This window comes from Sinohyriopsis cumingii, chromosome 11 (genome assembly GCF_028554795.1).
Source record: "Sinohyriopsis cumingii isolate HCF-2022 chromosome 11, ASM2855479v2, whole genome shotgun sequence".
NCBI classification, from domain to species: Eukaryota; Metazoa; Mollusca; class Bivalvia; order Unionida; family Unionidae; genus Sinohyriopsis; species Sinohyriopsis cumingii.
In genome coordinates this window covers 70,435,798-70,458,968 of record NC_142971.1, presented here as the reverse complement: position 1 = coordinate 70,458,968, position 23,171 = coordinate 70,435,798, and the positions used below count along the sequence as shown (strand labels likewise).

Genomic DNA, 23,171 nt, shown 5'->3' with positions numbered 1-23,171 from the left:
TTTGCGTTAAAGTGCCTTGTCAGACACACACCAGGGAAAGATGAAAACACCATCCTTCTGGTCTTGATTCCATGTTGCTAACCACTTTTACACTGCGATTTCTTTACATAAAAAAATTCTTACACTAGGATGTATTTGCTGCCGCTCTCTTTCGATGACATTAATAACATAACCCAATATATAACTTCTGTTTTCCTGCATTAAAGAAATGTCGACGTTGCTTAAACCATGGTTCATTGGACAGAACAATTTCGGAGAAAAATATATTAGAGATAAAAAAAATTTGCTTTAAATAACCTGAAACGAAAATGTATTTTATAAAATATTGCCAAATATTCCATAGAACCTTTAGAGACAATTAATAAAATAAATAATTTTAAATAAATAAATAAATGATTTAATTGTGATAAGAATTGTAAAAATAAAAAAGTTTATACAAATATACAATTTATTTGTGAATTTAAGTGTTTGGAAACTTCTAAGTCAAATCCCGTGAAGCAACTAACGTCATCTTATTTTCTTCAGCAGCAAAGTGGCTTCCCAGATACATATCAAACTACAATCCTTGCTAGACACACTTCAGGGATTGCACCACCATCCTTCTGGTCCCGACTCCATCTCAATAAACACATTAACACTACTTTGTTTTAATAAGTAAATTATTTCACTAGGATTTATTTGCGGTAGCTCTCTATCGATGCCATTAAAACCATTGTCGTCCATTTAGGTTATATATTTTTTTCTGCATTTTTAAAAAAAAAAATTCGTTAACGTTCTTTCAATCGATGGCTCACTGGACAAAATGTTTCTTTTTTTAAATAAATGTTAGAGACTATAGTTTTGCTTTAAATAAACTTGAAACGAAAATATAATGCATACAAAATATAGCTAAAAGTTTAATAAGATCCATTGATCAAGTTAATAAACCAGACATTTTTATTAAATGAATAAATCAATAAATAAATAAAATGTGATGTGAAGTATAACAATAAAAGAATATCTAAAAAGTACAAGTTAATTGTGAACTTAAGTGTTTAGAAACTGCGGAGTCGAATCCCGTCAAGCAACCCACATATCTGATATACTTCCAATAAAACCCATTCCTACGAAGTTGTTTAGAAAATTCCAACAAGCAAAATCTGCAATGACAACAGTAAATTTAACGAAGTTGCACAAAAATGCAGTAATAAATTCAAAATCAACATTTTTTTACATATTGTAATCATAGCAATTTTTCTCATACTGTATACAAATATTTTTTCTTCTTTTGCCCGAGATACCGTGTTTACGACGTTTATTACGAGTTCGAAGCATATATTAGGTCATGCACCGTTAGAATGTCACCGAAGCAGACCGCATGACAATAGAATTCGGCATGATTTCAGAACGAAATCATCACCTTAGGTAAATGATTCGATTTAGACAAAATGACACATGTCAGATAAACACAGGGTGATATGGGGACATTGATTAGATATCAGGCAGTTTGAAATGATTAAGCAAAGTTAGGTGTATGCTAATTGCCAAGCTTGGTAACTGCCGACTTTGGTACTCCCAATTTTCGAGTAATGAATTAAGGCATACTGGTATGAATAATTTGATATAAGGCATACTGGTATCAAGATCTTTCATCTTTGTCAAAATGATGTCAAATAAATCTTTATACGACTTGTCACACCGGGGTAATCCGAGTTTACTCGGATCCATTTCACCAATACATTATACTTAGTCCTACATGTAAGACATAGCACATTTTGATTTTGTTGAGGTGCTGTGTCTTACTGTCCAAATAACGGCCTTGTATAGTGTGTTCCGATGTCGTTGACATCGGAATGAGTAATCAAAGTTTCAGGAACATCTCACACATTTGGCAGCCTATATCGACATTTTTCCACTAATTTATGTGTAATTAATATACTTACTGTGGTGTCTTTATCCTGGTGGAATGAAAATATGACACTAGCAAATGGATGCATTTTCACGTTCCGTTGACATACAGTTGAATTTGTTGCAATGCGACGGTAGTCGAGGTATGCCGAAGTAAGTTTAAGTAGGTTGATATTTAGGATATGTTTCTTGAACGAAACGAAACGTTGCTTACAGTTGAAATAGACATAAGATATTTTTTTATTCGTTTCATTAAAAAATAATGTTTCGACTTTATCCGATTTCGGCATTCTCGGCTTTCATTGCTTTCCAGTCCAATGAAAAGTAGGCCAAAGAAACTTGAAAACGGGTCCATTTCTTTTGTGAGAATTTGAATTTATTAGAGAAAAGGCATCATAGTAAGTAAAGTCTAACTAAAACAATATAACTTTACTTTGTAGAAAAGCGTCATTATTTTAGTTGTCAGTTGTGTGAAATATTCCTGAAAATTTACTTTCTTTACGATGTTAGTTGACATAAAAAACACACTACACAGCGCCATTAGTTAGGCTGTAAGACCCTGACACCCACAACATAAATATCAGCGTCGGGTCTTACAGGTAGGACTACATTATACTGTACTATTTATGTTGGAGTATCACAGGGGCTCGTTACAAAGAAAATCAAGGGATGGGGGTTCTAACCTGTAATAACATAACATTATATTATTACAGGTTAGAACCCCCATCCCTTGATTTTCATTGTAACGAGCCCCTGTGGGAGTATGGGGTCGGAGCCAATTGCTTCAACTGGAATTCACTGCCACTTACATGAAGTAGCTGCTTACCAGTGGGTCTAGCAAACTTTAGAGATGTTACATAGTCATACGTGTACGAAATCGAAAGGAAAATGATTTATTTTCTCAGAAATTGCGAGTATTATAATCATTATGTCTTTCAGCATACATTCCCACACAGTCAATGGGCCTCTTTTCAAGTTTTGTTGTCTGACATTTCAATTGGCAGGAAAGCAATGGAAGCCGGGAATACCGAAATCAGGTCAAGTTGAAGTATAATTCTTTACCAAAGCTAATACAATATATTAATACTGAATAACATGTTTTGAAAGCATTGTTTTGTTCAAGATTTTTTTATTACAGCCAGGTCATCGAGGTGAGCAGACGTACTTTTTGTGCGCTCTAAAGCAAACTTGGAATACCAGCTGATGAGAACTCACCTACAGAAAGGTATTACACTTTTTATCTAGAGCAGTTGCACTAGATCCAACATTTGTTTTCCTTTGTTTTTGTTTCTTTTTGTCCAACAGGGAACCTTAATTTGTTTCAATTTTTCAAATTTCAGTTTGCATTTTCATTAATGTTTATCTAGTCCTGTTGGATTTTGAACTATTTTTTGTATTTGAGGTGTGTGCAGATCAAACTGCACAAAATCTAGAATAGTGCTCACTGCCTTTTTGTGAGTAATTACCTAGTGAATTAGTAGCTACTGTTTGATAGTGGTGTGAGACCATTCCATAGCTAAGACAATTAGTGGAATTAGTGAAATTATCTCAGTGCAAATGGAATTGGAAACGGAAATCTTGTCTAACTATGTGCAGTTGGGGGAACCAAGCTAAGTACCTACTTTAAAGGTAGACCTGAATGCTATATACCGCTTTCGGTAATCTTATTTAAATGGACATTTCAAGTACACTGCGAAGACAGGACATACATTCGTTCACTGGATTGGGAGATATGACCCTTTTAATATCACCAAAACGCGACTTCTACGGAAACAACCGAGCGACTTTACGTAAACAACCCCATATGCACGCGCGAGCTTGTGACGTCACAAGAGGAATCTGCAGTTGGCTAGCAACATGGCTACTCGTTGTGACAGTCAGAGCGAACATGAACCAGAATTGGAATGTTCTTCCTCTTCGTTTGATGAAAGTCAAGAAGAGATTGGTGAAAAAGGAGTCGAACCTTATCGTTTTGAACCATATACAAGTGAAGAGTCTGCATTAGAGGAAGAAAGGGAAGAAATTGAACGAGATGTCGGCAACAGGCTGAACAATACCGAATGGTAAGTAGGATCGGTCTTGTTTCTGTGATACTGAGGCTTATTTCTCCGATAGGTCCATTTGACTTTTTTCCCCGTTATGTCATTTCATTTGTACATGAATAACATTGAACAGAAACGTGAATAAATACAATTCTTGCTTTATTTTCAATATTCATATGAATATAGGTATATACCCTCGATTCGCACAATTATGCCTAGGCAATCGTTTTGATATACCCTGTCATTTGTCTAGAAATATCATAAGACTTCCAAGGTGACTTGCTTGGCAGCATAAAGTTTTATCAGCTATATTTTGGCACACTTGATAATACTATTTGAATATCTCAGATATGGAGGGATATATTAAACGAAACTCGGACTTCCTGATATGGTACACTCTTTTGGCAATCTTGCTGATTCTTGCATGTGTTTTGGGTGTAATACATATTTAATTTAATAAACACTTTTTACATTAGCAGAGGAATCTCAGTGCTGCCATGAAATTTCTAAAACATACAACAAAATCACTGGCTTTAATGAAGCATTGCAATGTATAACTGACCATCCTGGGTTCCCATCAGTTTGTCTGGACCGTTACGTACTCGAGACAGCATATTACCAGTACAGACAGCAATATGATCAACACATGGAAGACAGCAATGAGTAAGTACATATTATTACATAACTGAAGTCTGTCAGTATTTCAGAGTTAAATAACATCTTCACCCTGACACATATTTATATGATATTATTTCTGCTCAATAATTTGTAACTGTATCCTGACTTAGTTTTGAACATAAACAATTGGAAATATTAACAACTGCAAATATCTCAATATTAAAATGAATAATTGAATAAATTATAATTAGTATGTGTAATTGTATTTATAATTAGTATGTGTAATTGTATTTTCTTAATTTCAAGTATATATATATATATATATATCAATTTTCAGGAGGAGGCGGTACGTGTCATATCGACAGTTTGTTCGATGGTGTTGGGGTTTCTTGGGCAAAGAAATCAGAATTCCACTGCCAGCATGTGCTGTCCACAAAATAAGACTCGCTTACCCATCTGATACCTATGCTGGATTCAAATGGCCTAACTAGCTTTTGAATATCGAGACGTGTGAAGACACAGCCAGCTCTTTTTCAGGATGCTGGTACTGTGCACACAGTGGAGGCGGCAGGATGTCTTTTGGCAACTGCAAGCCTGATTCTTCATTCATTTTGATGTTCTCTGCGAGTACCTCAGCCACTTCCATCAGACTATCAACATAGCCTAAAATGAATGAAATGTTATAATTAGTTGATCAATTGTTGGAAAGCATTCATTTGTTGCCCAATTCAGCTACTATATTTATACCAAAAAGGAAGAAATAAATTTCATTGGTCATATTTTGAAAATAAAATTTATCTCGAATATCAATAAACCAGAACACTGGACCTGAAGGCATTTCAACCAATTGATGGAATTTTGATAGTACTTTGTAGTTGTTGAAATTTATGACTTTGTATTCATATTTGTTAAAGAAACAGCTTCCACGATCCATTTATAATACTTCTTAAATGCTGTATAGAAAAGTCAATATAATAATAAGTGCAAAACTTACAAAAAGTATTTTCCACTTTGACTTCTTTTACAGAGTATTCCCCACATTTGTACTTCGGGGAGGTAATCTGGTAACGCAGTTGTCCATTTGATGTTGTTGCTTGTGGTTTTCGATTGTTCTCTTCAAAATGTAATGCGGCCAAAAATGCTCTGACATGAAAACAGAAAATATATTCTGTAATGTAATTCTTCAAACATTTTTATACACCTTATTTTTTTCGAAAACTATATATTTCATGTTCTTTTACTCTACACATTACTTCCATATTAAAATTAGCTTCATGAACTTATATCGCCTTTTTACTTATAAATTTTCAAACACCTCAAACCAATTATGAAGAAAGAATGGACAAAATACCTGCAAATTGTGCCATAGAAGGAAAACCCAATAAGCTTTGGGGCAAAATGCAAGCAGATATCCTGCCCACCCACCCAACCTCCTTTCCACCACTGCTAGACTGTGACACTGGGTTTATAATGCAATAGAAGTTACTATATTTTCAAGTTGTGTATTTCTATATATTACTTTTATGACATTTTACCCAAAACTTTATTTAAGGAAAAATACTTAGATAACTTAATATTTAAATAACAATCTGTCAACTTTAGGACATGCATCATTGTAGAAAAAAGTACAATAGTACCAAATCACATGGGTGGGATAATGATTTAACAGAAATGTACACATTATTTAAGTGTGTGACAATTTTGTCACATATTTGCATTAATCAAATTCAATATTTGTTGGTAAAAAAATTAATACCCAATTTTTTAAAAACATCTATTTCTTCCTGATTATTGAATGCTCTGCAGTGCTTACAATCTTGCTAAGTGAAACCTACCATATCTGGGTCAGAAAAAGCAGTTCCATTCTCTGCCTCATTTTCTGCTACTGAACTTGTAGCCATAACATCCTGTAATGTCTGAAAGATAAATTTAGCTGATGTTATACTGCCAAGCATAATACTGATGCAATTGTCATGTGAAACTTTACATGAATAAACTATTACATACATTTATATAAAATATTTTCCACCTCACTATTACACCAATGAAACCTGTCCATATGAATGTGTGACAGCCTATTCTCTCTCTCTCTCTCTCTCACACACACACACACACACACACACTCACACATGTACACTAGCATGAAAAAGAATCATTCATAAAGCAATTAAATAAAAAGAAGACAATCTGCAAAAGTTAGAGATACTATATTACCCGTTCTCTCTCCCTCTTCTTGTATGCCGATCTCGGGCACTTGGGTGTCTGGCCTGTACTATTGGTTGTGGTGGGTGGGTGGCTTTCATCCACATCAGGGCTGTGGGCACGCTTTGCTCGTGGCATAATGGATGGTACTGCGTCATGGAGAAGAGTAGCTTTTCTCTTTATTCCAAACGTAGCCATCAAGCTCTGATTGGGCCCAAAAGAATCGGGTTGAAAATGCTCACTACAGATTGTGGCATGTTTTGAAGGCTCTTTTCAATCCGCTCTTGTCAGCCGCACAAACCGGGACCAAAGTCCTTTATATTTAATGTCCGAAGGAAACAAGTGCAATGAAACACCATCTTTTGGTGTATTGATACATCCACCAACGATACACCTCTTTCCCATAACTAGAAATACACGCAGTCAGAATACAATACAGAGACGCTTCACGCTTGACAACGGTACAACAATGGTTCCTTACAATGTCGGGTTCCTCTTGTGACGTCACACTGCCTGAGATCACGGAAACTGCCGAAGTTGTACTTGATTTACGGAGAATATTCATGACACGTACATTTAAAATAAATATCTCGCCATCCTTTGATCACATAGGGTAGAAATTTTCAGATACTACATAAATAATGATATTTAATAATTTAGAGTTAAGTGATAAGGGGGTCTCAGGTCTACCTTTAAGACTAAAGTAGAGGATAGAGTGCTCATGGCATTCCACCCTCCAGGTTGTCAAACGATAGATTTTGGAAATGTAGCCAGTGCGCCTAGGGAAGCTGAAGTTCTGACTGCCCTTAAAGTAATGGGGATTGATATAGACAAGGTAGATGGCCTGCAGTATGCATGCTATAACAAGTACATCATTTATCCTAAGGACTTCGGCACACCCTTGATAGAGGCAGAAATATATACAAAACTGAACCTCTAACCAGAGAGATAGAGGCTAAGACAATAGATGTCTCCATCTCAGGCCTCTCTCTGGAAGTAGAGACCATAGAAGTTATAAACAAAGTTGAGTGGAAACTAAAATCCAAAGTTAAGAAAGCAAAAATGGCCGCAGTATGGGGATTTGGGAACATTAAGACAGGTGTATGAATCCTCACTGTGGCAAAAGAAGATGCCTCACAAATTCAGACATTCTTTTATGTAATGGGATTTAGACTGAAAAGTTGGTTCCGGGTATGCGCGAACTACAGGAAGTGTCCTAAATATCAGCAGACAGGGCATAATCCCAAGGAGTGCACAAACCAGCAGGCACAAACAACAACAACTTACGCTAGCAAATTAGATAGCAATCAACCAATACCCAACAATGACTTTAACACACAATTAAGTATATTAATACAGGAAATAAGAAATGAGGGGGGAGACAAAACTGATATCTTGGCAAACAACAAACTCGTGAACTTACCAGAAATAGACGTAACAGAAATAAGGGACAATTCACCAACCCCAGAATGGGAGAAAATCTTAAGTCCCAATAAAACAGGGAAACCAAAAACTCCATTCACGGGAAACCCAGTTACACTGACTAATAGGTTCTCACACCTACAAGAGGAGGAAGACTCCGTGGGAGTTGAAAAGGGAAAAATGGAAGGTGAGGAGTCAGAAGTGAGCATGAATCACCTGACCTCTACTCCCTTACCAAAATTGAGACTGAAAAAAGGAAAGCCCTCTCTAGGTAGGGTTCATCCCAGGAGAGAGGCAATAGTGACACAGAACGAGAAAGTCCATAGTCAATTTATGAAATAAAGGAGGATAAGATCGGGCAGAAGAAAAAATTGTGACAGGAACAAGAAAGTGAAGGCCAGAGCGAAATAGACAGCGACAGGGATAAAGAATACAGTGAAACGACATTAAGACAGGAACGGAAAATGAAACTGACGGAACATGAAAATGAAACGGAAATGCACACAGAAAATACCACAGATCAAACGAGTATAGACAGGACAGAAGAGAATACAACGGAGGAAGTTACTCCAACATATAGTAATACGTGGGAGGATCCAGTGCCCCCTCAAACAAAAACAAATAAATTATCAAATTAATTAACATAGATGCTATACATTCATAACTATATTTTAAATAATGATCACTGTATAACCGAAATGCGGCAACCTGGAAGGAAAATGAAAAATGGAAGGAAAAGACTTCTGTGTTTCATCTATAAATGTAAATGGGATTAATAGGGATAAATTAATTAAATTATGTAATGAAACCAGTAACGACATTCTTTTTATACAAGAAACACATAATGGATTCACTAAAGAGTTACTGGCATTATGTGAGGAAAAAATTAATGGTATACTGATTTTAAATGATTTTAAGGGGAACGACATAAGAGGAGGGGTAGAAACATTTATTGAAAATAAAAGGGAAGTAAACTAGAAAAGGGAAAATGAAGGGGATTTTTATTAAGGGAGAATGATTCACATTATAATAGAAGATGTCCACCTTTTAAATGTATACATGCCAGCTAATAAATACCACAAACAACAATTTTTTTCTTCAAAATACATGGAAAAATATACCACGGAAAATTTTGTTTTAGGGGAAGATTTTAACTGGGTGGGGGGAAATATAGATAGATTAGGGTAATTAACTACAAATGACATACGATTTAAACCAGAGATGGAATTTTTCCTAAACAAACACAAAATGGTAGACGTATATAGGAAATTAAATTTACTTCGAAGGAAATACACATACGAGTACAAAATGTACAAAGGGAGTAATTAGATAAATTATATTGTACCTACTATGAGAAAAAGATATATAAAGAAGCAGGCATTACGGATTTTATAGTTTCAGATCACAAGTTAGTAAATATAGAAATAGAATTGAAAAATAAACTTAAATGGGGTAAAGGGAACTGGAAACTGAATAACAATATTTTGGATGAGAAAGATTTTATCAAAGAAATTAAAGTAGAAATAAAAAAATGTATAGATAAGGGAAACATAGATATTTTAAATGAATGGGATAAATTAAAAACTTTATTTTTAAAAAAAGCTATTTATTCATAAATAAGGAAGGAAAAACAAAAAATGGAAAATGACACGATTATAAGACAGCTAGAAAAAATTAATACAAATGAGAGAAAATATACTTAAAGGGAAATTAAATCAGATGTTAGATGAAGAAAACAAAGGGGAGAGATAAGGGCTGGAAAATTTACCACAATATATAAAAAAGTGGAGGGCCTATATAAAAGAGAGGAGTTAAGGAGGAGTGTGTGAAAAATATATTGAAACTTTAAAAATTAATGAAGGAAAGGTATCCGAGATAAAGAAAATTTTAAAACATGTTGAAGAATTATAGTAAGTTGTATACCTCACAACATATTAATAATAACACAATAGAGGAGTACCTACAAGGAATAGATTGTGAGATGATATCATCAGAACACATGAACTTGTGATGATTTCATCTCAAGAGAAGAAATTTTAAATAGTATAAATAACTTGCCTAAAGGAAAATACCGAGGTAGAGATGGACTCACCGCGTATTTTTATATGAAATTCAATGGTGAGTTGTTGCCCATTTTAGAATGGTTACACAACAATATTCATTTGAGAAATGATACTATGACAGAAAGCATGAGGGAAGGCATTATAACACTAATATACAAAGGGAAGGGGTATAGCGAAGATCTAAAAAAGTAGAGGCCCATCTCCCTCCTAAATAAGGATTACAAGTTATTAAGTCAAATTTTAGCAGAAAGAATTAAAAAAGGGAATGAATAAAATCATAAACATAAATCAAACATGTGGGGCCAAGGGGAGGGACATTCAGAATAACATTTTAAGTATTAAAACAATTATAGATTATATACAGGAATGTGGGCTAAAAGGTGCTATGGTACTTTTTGACCAGAAAAAAGCATTTGACATTAGAACACAACTATATGCAAAAAGTCTTAGAAAAATTTGGATTTGGAAATAAGTTTCAAAATTGGACTAAAATCCAGTACAACAAAATAACCTCAAGAGCACAGGTCAATGGAGCGAACACATGAAAGTTTGACATACAAAGATCAGTGAGGCAAGGATACCCACTATCTATGCTATTATATGTAATAGCAATTGAGAACCTAAGTATAAGTTTAAGATTGAACAGTAAAATTGAAGTTATTAAAGTTCCAAATACAAAGCATGAAATTAAGATGCTGCAACATGCTGATGATTATACTAACTTTATAAAAGACCCAAATTCCTTCAAACACCTGGAAAAGGAATTTGAAAAATTTGGTAAGGCTTCAGGGTCTGAAATCAACCATGAAAAAACATATTAAAGATAGGAAACTGGCAATCACCACAGACCAAGTTAAGGCATTGGGAGTCTACTTTGGGAGAAGAGGTGAACAGGAAAACTGTAAAGACATGAAGAAAAAGTAGAAGAAAATGTGAATATCTGGGCACTAACGCTACTGTGTATAATGGAATGGGCCCAGGTGGCCAAAACGTACTTGAACATAAACTATATTTTAAAATCTACAGAAATAGAAAATGCCACTTTAGAAAAAAATAGATAATTATATTATTAATTATATATGGGACTATAAAACCCTCTATTAAATAAAGAAACGTCATATAGAGCGAGAGAAAGGGGGGGAATTAGTATTACCTAATCCCATTTTAATTAAATATGCCAACATTTTAATTAGATTTAAAAGATTAAAATCTGAACCCAACCTACCGTGAAAAGGGATATATATATATATACTGGTACGGTTTTATGATGAGGAATAGGAGGGAAATATATCAAAATAATAAATTAATAATTTTTTTTTTTATAAATACCTAGAAAGTTCAGGCATATTAAAGATTACTAATTAAATATCATGGTAAAACATACTTATGGGAAAAGGATGAAAAAGATACATATCAGTGGATAAGAGAAGATACAACAAAAAAAAGTAGGAGTAAAATAGAACAAGAAAATTTAGGGGTAAATTGGGAAAGAGCCTGGGGGCACTGGAACAAATTAGGATCACTTAAAATTCAAAGCCTCTGCTTCAAATACATGCACAGTGCATGGTTGACAGGAGAGGTGGCAGTGAGACGGCACATGATTAGAATATCGCCAAAATGTCCACTGTGTAAAAATGCCCCTTTCAGTAAATACCATACTGTCACGCAATGCGAAAAAAGAAAGAGGAAAGACTAAAGTTAATAGGGGAAGTATGCAAGAAGGATAATTACAAAAGAGAAAACATTTTATTTTTAAATGGGAAATTTGACAAAAATACACTTTATAAAATTACAGATTACATTGTTGGAACAATGAAGGCCTGTTGGCAAATAATAGTGATAGGTAGATAAATATGAAATAACTTGTTAAGAAATTGGTATTTGGGGGAGATGAGGGAACATAAAGGGGAGGGAATGGGAGGGAGAGCTTTGGTTGGCTACCCATTAGGGATGTGATACTGTCAGTGCGCAGGCCAGAACCTCCAACTCATTCCCTGACCCAGACATGAGCCCCACCAAACAACAGGACCCAATTTCAAGTCTTAAAAATTTAAATTTTTTGTTTCTGTTTTGTACTAAAACTCATATACATAATTTGAAAATCTACTAAATCTAAATATTTGAAACTGCAGGGAATCTATATGGGGAAAGTACAAGGCGATGACATCATGGGGCTATGTCACATGGCACTACACGAAGTGGACAGGTGTATGAAAGAGTCTTAGAAAATCACCCCATATAGAACAAACGGACAAAACAAAAACAAATACAAACAGAGAATACTACATGTACATAGTAAATACCTTAATGACCCCTTCTTTATCTCAAACCATGCAGCTCCCGTACTGTATGGTTGACCAATCTACAATCCTGTAGTTATACAAACAATTTTGGATTTTTTTAAAGAAATAATTTAATAAAATAATTAAAGGAGGCCTAACTCAATTCAGGAGAAATACAGTGAGAATAAAGAAGTGTGGATCTTGAATCTAGCACAGCCTATCTATTTCTAATTCTAGCACTTTTTGCGAGGAACGACCCAGATTAACACTCGAATGAAACAATAGAATTTTGTTTCATAACCTAATATATTGCACCGTTCCGATTGGCAAAAATCGAAATTGAAAATAAATTAACGGAAAATAACATAAAATACATTAAAATGGATTCTAAATCCAAAGAATTGAAATAAGACAACTGGGAAAAAACTTGATTTATACTTGCTGTCTCAAACATACAGAAAATATAGCATAAACACAATATAGCACTAATACACATAGAAAGCACTGAGACTTAGGCGACCTAGCAAAGGTCACAAAATTTTCAAGGGACGGGATTTCAAGCAAGGTGAATAAAACCATGCTCGGATGAACGACCCTTTAGATAACTCTACGGAAAAATAAATACCCCATCAAAAATTTAAATTTAAATTTTTGATACAAAATTCTGTTTAAATAGGACATAACAACAACATATCTGAGCTTGCAACATACAAACATAAATTACATTTTTAATTTTTTTTTGGGAAATGGGAGGCATCTGTCTGGTGCCTCCCTCCCTAAGCAATGGAAGCCGGGAATACCGAAATTGGCTCAAGTTGAAGTATAATTCTTTACCAAAGCTAACACAAATATATTGACATTGAATAACATGTTTTGACAGCTTTGTTTTGTTAAAGATTTTTTTTTTTATCCTTTGAACTGATTGTGATGTTCCCAGTTTCCATCTCATTCCAGCCAACTTAAACGTAGGCCAGCACAACTTAAAAACAGGTCCATTTGCTTGTGTGTGAATTTGAATTTATTAGCAAAAAGACATCTCAATAAGTAAAATCTGACTTAATCACTATAACTTTAATTTGTAGAAAAGCACTGATATGGACTTCCAAGTATGTCAGATATTCCTGAAAATTTGACTTATCATTCCGATGTTGTTGATATAAGAACACACTACACACTGATCTTATTTGGGCGTTAAGACCTAGATGCCCTAAACATAAATATCAGTTGCGGTCTTACATTGTCAGACTAGACGACACAATTGCTGCAAGCTACATGTCCATGACATTCAAGGTCCAATAATCATGTGATGTCAACAATAAACCCCAGCCACATGGATTACCACCTGATATAATTTGACCAATTTTGATGGAAACATCCAGAATAGGTGTTTCCAATTTAATTAAGTTATCCCAGTCCATATTGTCACTGTTACCATTACAAGACTTCTCAGAAACCAATTGACCAAATTTGAGAATAAAGTGTCCTAGCTTAGATGACTTTTACTTGATAGAAAATAAAATAGCCTGTAGAAAGCTAATGTTTTATATACTTTTGAGCCTTATCACCGATGTTAACTGAAATTAATTGCATCTTGTATACAAATGACATTGATGTGCTGTCAAGTATGGTGCCAGTTACAAAAACAAGTGGGTCCCTGACTGGCCGAGTGGTATAAAGTGCTCACCATTACAGATCACTGCCATTTCACCTCTGTCTGCGTGGGTTCGAGTCTTGGATTTGGCCATTGTGGGTATGTGAGAAAACTTGACAATAGCTTCTCCTAGTCTGTGGTTCTTTCCAGCGTTTTCCTGGCTTCTTCCTCAACCATTTATACAGGCTGCCATGTATCTATCTTGTGCTGAAAAATGACATTAAATCCTACAACTGCAACAACAACAAGAAGTAGAAAAATGTTACATCTTCCTAATAACTGCTCAAGATAATTCAGACAAATTTGAAGGAAAGTGTATTGGCTTGAAGGTCTTTCAGCTATAAATAATGGAACATCATTTAACAACTTTTATTAAAAACCCATTTATCAAAATTGACAGTGTTCTAGTTTGAAAGCCTTTCATTATGATATAAATTATTTTGATCCCTGTCATACATGATGATTGTTATTAAACATAGTGATATATTTACATGACATAAAGGTCTTACAGTATTTAACAAATGATGTTGATATGCAGTGAAGTATTGATGAAGGTATTCAAACTGGATAAACCTTAGAATTATTTCTTTCACAGCTGTGTGCTGGACCGCATTGCACTGGAAGGAAGTTTCATATTAAGCATTCTTGTGATGAAGATGTATTGGTCAATTGTTCTTGCATTTTGCTTTTAGGCAGATGAGTGATCTCAGGCTACTTGGACCTCTTGTTGCTAATCATTCCAAGGAGCTTTGTTGCAGTGGTTTGGTGGTTAGCAATACCGGACATGACTCTGAAAGGGATTGGGTTCAGGTTTGAATCATACCATCAGGTCACTCTGGATCTGTAAAGGCAAGGCACTTTACTCCAAGTTTTCCTTGACCCTAAATTAATGAAACCTAATTTAGACATCAAAATCAGACCTGCTGCATATATACCAATGGAGTTTGACCAGCCCTTGTACGTAGTTGCATTTCAATAAACAAACTGATGTACATAAATGTGACATTGATTTCAAGGTCAAAGTTTGTGACTTTGTTTATTTCTTTTATATTGTTTCAGTTTAGACACAAACTTGATTCTGACATTAGAAGATTTTAAAATTTTCGACTTCCAGTTTGGTCTTTGATACAATTTATACATGATAACACAAATAAGCAATAAATTATTATTGTCTATGTATGAAATAGTTTCAAGGTCAAAGGTCATGACTAAGGTATTTTTACTTATATATCTAGTGGATATCTTGGATGAAAGTTAGTGTCAAGAACATTTGCTGGTTTCCATTTCATAGTTTGGAAAAAAGTGGAAGGAAGGAAGAAACTGACTTCTGGATTCCCACTGATTTGAGGAAGGGTAGGGGTGATAGCAGTAGAAAGTCAGTTTGTGTGGCGGTGGGACTCTTGCTTGAAAATTAAGGACTTTTAATTTTAAATGACTTAAGTTAAATATAACTTTATTGAGATTTTGTAATTTTAATTGCTGCATTCATTATATATGTTCAGTGTTAAATACAACAAACTCGGCTTATAAGTATGTCATAAATATAATAAAAGTTTTATTGCTATGGTTCTAAGTAACATTTGCAGAAAAGTGTGATGGTTTTATTTTTTTTCTTATTTATTTTTCCTTCTAGAGACCCAGTACAAATTTATGATAACACATAAAAATGTTTTTATTCTTTTTTTAAAAAGTATTTTATGTTTTAAATTCATTAGCAATTAGCTATGATTATTATTACATATTACCAGTTATTGGCCAGAATGATCAATTTGTTATCATTATGCATATTTCACATTTATTTTTTTTGTTTCAGATGGAAAATACATACATACATACATACATACATACATGTGTTCTTTAAAGTAAATTTGCAAGTATTTTGTGAGAATTGGTATCTGTCCATTTTTCAAAATTGGGAAATTTAAGTGGTTCCATGAATAACTTTATCTGTGGTTCCTTGAATAACTGTTTATCTGTGGTTCCTTGAATAACTGTTTATCTGTGGTTCCTTGAATAACTGTTTATCTGTGGTTCCTTGAATAACTATTTATCTGTGGTTCCTTGGATAACTGTTTATCTGTGGTTCCTTGAATAACTGTTTATCTGTGGTTCCTTGAATAACTGTTTATCTCTGGTTCCTTGAATAACTGTTTATCTGTGGTTCCTTGAATAACTGTTTATCTGTGGTTCCTTGAATAACTATTTATCTGTGGTTCCTTGGATAACTGTTTATCTGTGGTTCCTTGGATGACTGTTTATCTGTGGTTCCTTGGATAACTGTTTATCTGTGGTTCCTTGAAAAACTGTTTATCTGTGGTTCCTTGGATAACTGTTTATCTGTGGTTTCTTGAATAACTGTTTATCTGTGGTTCTTGAATAACTGTTTAACTGTGGTTCCTTGAATAACTGTTTATCTTTGGTTCCTTGGTTTACTATTCTTAGTACAACACTCGATGAATTCAGTATCATTAAAATCATATTAAACCATGTACTTATTTTGTTAAAAGTAATGAATGGGTCTTTATATAAGTTGATATACCATTTGGTGGTCGAGCTATAAGTTGATATGCAGTCAGGTAGTCTCACTATAAGGTAGTATACCATTAGGTAGTCTTACTATAAGATAGCATACTATTAGGTAGTCTCACTATAAGGTAGCATATTATTAGGTAGTCTTACTATAAGATAGTATACTATTAGGTAATCTCACTATAAGATAGCATACCATTAGGCAGTCTCACTATAAGGTAGCATATTATTAGGTAGTCTCACTATAAGATAGTATACCATTAGGTAATCTCACTATAAGGTAGCATACCATTAGGTAGTCTCACCTTAAGGTAGCATACTATTAGGTAGTCTCATTATAAGATAGTATTCTATTAGGTAGTCTCACCATAAGTTAGTGGGAGCCCAGAGTGCCTAGTGGTCTAAAGTGCTCACCATTACGGATCACTTTCATCTCACCTCTGTTTGCATGGGTTCAAGTCTCAGATTCATCCAGTGTGGGTACGTGACGAAGCTTGCCAGTAGCTTCTCATGGGTCAGTGTTTCTTCCTGTGGTTTTCCCGTGTTCTTCCTCCACTGAAAAATGGCATTAAATTCTACAACAACAACAGCAATTATAAGATAGTATACCATTAGGTGGTGTAGCTATAATAAGCTATTAGGTGAAGGAATATGGTATTATTGTGACATAAAATATTTTGTTTTGGCTTCATAATCTTTCATTTACAGCTTTTTGCCAGAACAAATTAGAAATCTTATATGATTCCTTTGTTCCAATTATTGTGAAAGAGCTTGTTGGCATCATTGATTTTTAGTAGTTATTTTTTAAAGAACTTTCTGTCTATTGATGATATTTGAAACAATAGCAACAAGTGTTTTAGCTTGGAAGTTCATCTCTCAAAACCAATGACATATTGGGTAATGGCTGTTACTACAAGTTGTTTGTTTTTCTGATAACAAGGCACTTGCTTTAATTGGTCTCTTTTCGCCATGAAAAGCTAGACAGGGTATATAAATGGACATACAAGCTAGACAGGGTGTATAAAGGGACATAGAAGCTAGACAGGGTATATAAAGGGACATAGAAGTTAGACAGGGTATATAAAGGGAGATTGACAGGGTATATAAATGGAGATAGACAGGGTATATAAAGGGAGATAAAATCGAGACAGGGTATATAAAGGGACAAAAGCTAGGCAGGGTATATAAAGGGACATAGAAGTTAGACAGGGTATATAAAGGGACATTAATGCTAGACAGGGTATATAAAGGGACATAAAAGCTAGACAGGGTATATAAAGGGACATAAAAGCCAGGGTATATAAAGGGAGATAAAAGCTAGACAGGGTATATAAAGGGACATAACTACACATTGTGTATAAAGGGACATAAAAGCTAGACAGGTTATATAAAGGGACATAAAAGCTAGACAGGGTATATAAAGGAACATAAAAGCCAGACAGGGTATCTAAAGGGAGATAAAAGCTAGACTGTGTATATAAAGGGACATAAAAACTACACAGTGTGTATAAAGGGACATAAAAGCTAGACAAGGTATATAAAGGGACAACAGCTAGACAGGGTATATAAAGGGACATAAAAGCTAGACAGGGTATATAAAGGGACGTAAAAGCTAGACAGGGTATATAAAGGGATATAAAAGCTAGACAGGGTATATAAAGGGTTATAACAGCTAGACAGGGTATATAAAGGGACGTAAAAGCTAGACAAGGTATATAAAGGGACATAAAAGCTAGACAGGGTATATAAAGGGACATGAAAGCTAGACAGAGTATATAAAAGGACATAAAAGCTTGACAGGGTATATAAAGGGACATAAAAGCTAGACAGGATATATAAAGGGACATAAAAGCTAGACAGGGTATTTAAAGGGACATAAAAGATAGACAGGATATATAAAAAGACATAAAAGCTAGACAGGGTATATAAAGGGACATAATGCAGTCTGATCCTGAGTAGCATATAGGGAAAATGGGGGCTGGGGAATTCAGATTTTTAATGGCTGAATATTTGTTTTATAATCATATTACTCATCAACAGATCAGTTAAAAGCTTCGCATGCCTTTTATTCATCCCCATTAGTTTCATATTCCTCAGCCTCTTTCCATGACTTACTTTTGATCCCATCCCCATTATTTAAATCAATACAAAATACATAATTAACATCAAGATACAAAGCAGGTCTACTTTTAATTGAGTTTCAAAATACAACAAATACTTCTGGAATTTAGAGATCAAAACAAGGTTAGCACCTAATTAGGTTATTCCAGAAATGCTCATAAATATATATGCAATTGTAGATCAACATTTTTTATGTTTGTATACAAGTGAGCATGTTCCATTTATTATGATTACATTGAAAGCAAATTTAAAGATAAAATTTAAAAAATATGTCACTTCACAAAACTTCTTCAGTTGTTCTTTATTTATTAAAGTGTTGCCACGAGTTGACATCAGCGACATTTACATTAATTGAAATTTCATTGAATATTGTTAGTTGGAGTGTACAGAGAATGTTGCTTGGATAGAAAAGTTAACAAAGTATATAAACTTTTAATAAAAGTTGAGAATTTCATAGTGTTGATTCAGATTTCTGTTTACTGTCAACTGTTTTCAACAATAAAATGAGCAAGATATTAAAGTTTCATTTCAAAATTATGATTCCAATTTTCATCGTATTCAGCAAAATGTGGACATTTTCTTTTCTGGTTTGTTGTTTTGGGTGTGACATCATTGTCAGTTTAATATCGGTATGAGTAGCAGCTAATATAACTGACGGAGGAAGAATGCTGGGAAAATATCAATAAGAACTACCAACACATGGGAAACTACTGGCAAGCTTTCTCACAGACCTACATTTGCAGAGCCCAAGACTGGAACCCACATACATGAAGTGAGATAGCAGTGATCAATAAAGACAAGCACTTCAGACCACTCAGCTACCAGAGCCTCACTTTTTGCACATGACCCGCAGAATAAGCATGTTTGCAACTTATTTGGGCATGAGTTTTCGAGGGTAGTGGTTTACCAAACTTCATTATCTTAAAATCAAGTCATACAGATGTCAGACTGGTACACTGTTCTTCAATGACATATAGAGGCTGTAGTACCATATGGACAGAAACCTTTCAGTATGTAACAGATCGGTATGAGAACTAACATTTCTAAACTGTCTTGTGGTTTGATCTATGTTTCTACATATGACTCTCATTAGATATTCTTGCATTACATATGATAAGCAAATCTCAACTTTCAGTGAAGGAAAATAGTTAATTTCTAATTTACATTTTTAAGCAAGTTATTATGAATAAGATCCTGAACAAAATCTCTCCCAGGGATCTTCTATGTCACTTAATTTATTATTCAGGAAACTTGATGTAATTACTCTATGCAGTTTCCTAGATCAGAATGGAACACAATGTCTTTCCTTGTGCCATGTGATGATTTTCTGTGTGATATGTATTGATTACCCAGTCATATTATGCTGATGCCAGGCCGACCAGTCCTAACACTAACCTTTTAATGCCTGGCATCTAGTGAGGCAGCTGTTAGTACCATTTTTGTAAGTCTTTGGTATGACTCGGCCAGGGTTTGAACCCATGACCTCCTGCATCCGAGGCAGATGCTTTAGCCACTAGACCACTGGAGCAGTCAACCCCTTAGATAGGAGAACCAGCCTGAGTTCTTCACACACTCGAGACAAATACCCTGCTTGAAATTATATCTAAATAAGATTTTGGTACAAAATCCTTTTTAATAAAAAGTACAACACAACAGGCCAGAACAGATGGCTATGTGTACTTTTGCTATATTGTTTGTATGCTGTAGATGTTGTAAGGATGGCTGTATATCAAATTTCACCCAAGTTGTCTATTTGTACTTTCAATATTTAAAAAAAAAAAAACATTAGAATTTGGATTTGTGTTATTTTTCTGTCTTTCTTAATTTCCCCAGAATGATTACCAATTGCTAATTTTTATCCTACTTTAGACACGAAATGGTATCTCATTACTTGGAGTATTTATTTAGACCAGCGTCGGCTACACCCTGTATAAGGAACCACATTATCTTTATTTGTATTCATCACGTTGCTCCTTATTTGTGGGCATAGCCTTTGTGCCACCTCAAGCAGCATATAAAAACATTTACAGGTGTAAAAAGGCCTAAAATTAAATCAAAGAGTAACAAATTCTGCTTGTGTTGGTTAGGGAAACAAATTGGGTTAGTGTTAGTATTTTGTTTCTGTATCCCAATGTTTTTGTATAGTCTGTCCATAGAACTTCTTTTTGGGCCTTTCCACTTTGCGTATCACGACATAGCCCATTAGTACATACGCTCTATACTTCTACCAGAAAGCAGTTCCCTGTGACCCATCTGGATTTTGTTGTACAAATTTTATTTTTATAGTTCTTGTGGTTAGTGTCTTTGGTTTCCCTATCTGTAGTTTGTTAGTGTTTTGATATGTTTTGGGGACATCGAAGATGAACTTTTAAATTTTTTATTTTCTCCTCAGAAGTCCTGCACTCTTCGCATGTGAGAAAAGAGCTCCGGCCTGCATACAGGCTGGAACTGCCCCATAGCAGGCGGTCCACCAGATCCCATCCTCCACAATGGCTCTCAGGTCCATTGTGGTACAGGTACTGATTCGTATTTTTCTGTTATTTGTCTTTAAAATTATATATTGTCTTAGTCTTATTACTTAAACATTGTCTTTATAATATAATTTGTAAATACTAAGATCAATTTCTTATCATTTAGTCCATCTAAATATAACAGATTTTCACTTCAGTATCTCCCGTTTTGGCAACATTTCAGGATAAAGTTTATACAATCGTCTGCATGTATAGTTTCCTTGTCAGGGCGGTTCATTAGAGTGAAACCACAGTATACACATAGCCTCCAAAGCAAAGGTTGGGTTCAGTTCCTTTTTATTCTTTTAATCCTTTCAATTATATTTGCTGTTTTAATTCTATTAGGTATTCCTAAGCCTCCCATATATATGGCCATGTATAACGTATCCTTTTTCAAATAGTTCATCTTTTTATACCAGATGTATTGTATAATTTATTTGTCCAATTCCTTTAACTGTTTATTATCTAGATCTATATTCTTCATTATAAAATTAACATTGCTATACATATATGTTTTGGTCACTTGTGACCGCTCCATTAAGCATAGTGGCATATATCTATGTTCTCTTTTATTTTTGTTTTCATATATTTATAGTTTTCTATATCTGCCTGATGTGTAGGAGTCCTGTGTGATTCCCTCGTCTGCTTCCTATTTTGAGTATTTCCATCTTATCATGATTAACTTTTTTATCTTGAGGCCTTTCCAGATTTTTTCAGATACGTTTCTTAAGTGGTGGGATGAGTTTTCATCTTGGATAAAGTTTATACATTTGTCTACATGTTGGAGCAATTTTATTTCAGGTTTGGGATTCAAATTGCCTCAATATTTTGCATCCCTTCCTCACCAACCTTTGTATTTCAGATTCTTACATTATTGCTCTGATTACTTGTACTCTAGAGGTCATTCTACTATACAGTTTTTGTGTCCATTTTCGGAAATTGTTTCCAAAGCCAAATTTTCCAGAACCTTCTGTACGTAGTTGTGTTCAATTCAATCTAACGCTTTCTCCTGGTCAAAGAAGACCATGGCCCCCATTTGTCCTGTTATCTGGATACATTTGTTTTTATAATTAGGATATTATTCTGTATATTTCTACCACTCTCTCCACAGCTGTTGTTATTGTTGATTATTTTCCCCATTCCACTTTTTATTCCATTTGACAAGATTCTACTGAATATCTTATAGTCGCTATTTAAAAGGGAAATTGGCCTCCAATTTTAAGTTCTTCTGTGTTCCCTTTTCCTTTATAGATAATTGTAATTAACCCCTCCCTCATCATTTTAGTCATTTGGCCTTTGCCCAGGAAAATGTTATTGTATGATAATTCCAGTATTGACATAAGTTCATTTTGAAATTTTTAATAGAACTCCGCCATTAGGCCGTCCATCCCTGGCAATTTCCCTTTGGTCATTGATGAGAAAGCTGTCATTATTTCTTCTTTTGAGATGAAATCATCACACGTTCTTTTGTTCTGACGAGATCATCTCGCTTTCTACTCCTTGTAGGTATTCTTCTATTTCTATATCTGGAGTAGTATATAAATCTGTGTAATAATTTGTTTTGTATTCTAGAACTTACTTCCTTTTTTCTGTATATATCATCCTTTTCTCTCCCTTTAATCAGTTATATGTTTTAGGTCAGATCCGTAAAATCTATCTAATCTACTTGCTTGATCTTCCCCATACTCATGTAAAGTTTCTCTGCATTGTATTAATCCTTCTGTATGCATCATATAATTTATTCACTTTAAAAAGGTTGTTCATTGTTTGAAGTTTCTCTTAAGAGTTTATCATTTGGGGTTAAGTCTGATTTCCTATCAATATTTCATCCCCGATCTTATCAT

General features: G+C 34.3%; 1 protein-coding gene and 1 long non-coding RNA gene across 3 annotated transcripts in view; both read left to right on the top strand.

The window, feature by feature from the left end:
* Window positions 1–1,339: 1,339 nt before the first annotated feature.
* Window positions 1,340–23,171, top strand: part of LOC149788676 (uncharacterized) — a 44,953-nt gene continuing 23,121 nt past the window's right edge. The window contains exons 1-3 of one of the 2 annotated variants that reach the window (XM_089974753.1): window positions 1,340–1,404; window positions 3,026–3,112; window positions 21,210–21,333. The gene's annotated coding sequence lies outside the window, so the exon portion shown is untranslated. The remainder of the gene's footprint in view (window positions 1,405–3,025; window positions 3,113–21,209; window positions 21,334–23,171) is intronic. The other variant, XM_089974754.1, reaches the window with a different exon arrangement.
* Window positions 3,129–5,547, top strand: LOC149788677 (uncharacterized). Its single transcript, XR_016424197.1, has 3 exons — window positions 3,129–3,950; window positions 4,406–4,592; window positions 4,885–5,547. It is a non-coding gene; the product is annotated as an uncharacterized LOC149788677 (long non-coding RNA).